Here is a 564-nt window from a genome sequence, read left to right as displayed (position 1 = left end):
TATATTCTTTTTCTTCTCTCTCCAAAGCCTACATACATTCATCCAACAGTGTCTGAATCTGTTTTATTGTGAATCTGTAATTTTTTTTTCTATCCAGGAGCATTTCTTAAAATGTTAAGCATTTCTTAAAAACTGAAGTTGCGCCATGTAGATGTAATACGGTAATAGGTAGAGCCTGCTTCCTTCCCAGTCTAAACCTTAACTGTGCTGTTATTATAGTAATTACGGTAGTTCCTGCCTGAGGTCAGCACAGTTTAGCATGGAACAGCCCCTCCTGCCTCAGGTCCATTTGGTGCCCCTGAGCCACACACAGTTCCAGGCACACAGCAAGTCCACATTGGAGTCACACTCACTCAGCAGTTTAACTCTGAGACTGAGCGTGCGGCACAGAAACTCTTTTCATCCAAGTTACAGCCAAATCTGACACACAGAGCACTGTGCAGTCTGAAAACACGTCTCTGTATGGTGGCAGGAATCCACCATGCTTGTCCACCCGCCCAAGCCTGATTTTGCCATCTGCCCAGGTGCAGGCAGGGAGAGCTGAGCCATCAGCACAGTCTCAGA

The sequence above is a fragment of the Microtus ochrogaster genome, chromosome 4 (assembly GCF_000317375.1).
Source record: "Microtus ochrogaster isolate Prairie Vole_2 chromosome 4, MicOch1.0, whole genome shotgun sequence".
NCBI classification, from domain to species: Eukaryota; Metazoa; Chordata; class Mammalia; order Rodentia; family Cricetidae; genus Microtus; species Microtus ochrogaster.
The sequence above is the reverse complement of the archived record's forward strand: the minus strand, read 5'-3'. Positions refer to the sequence as shown.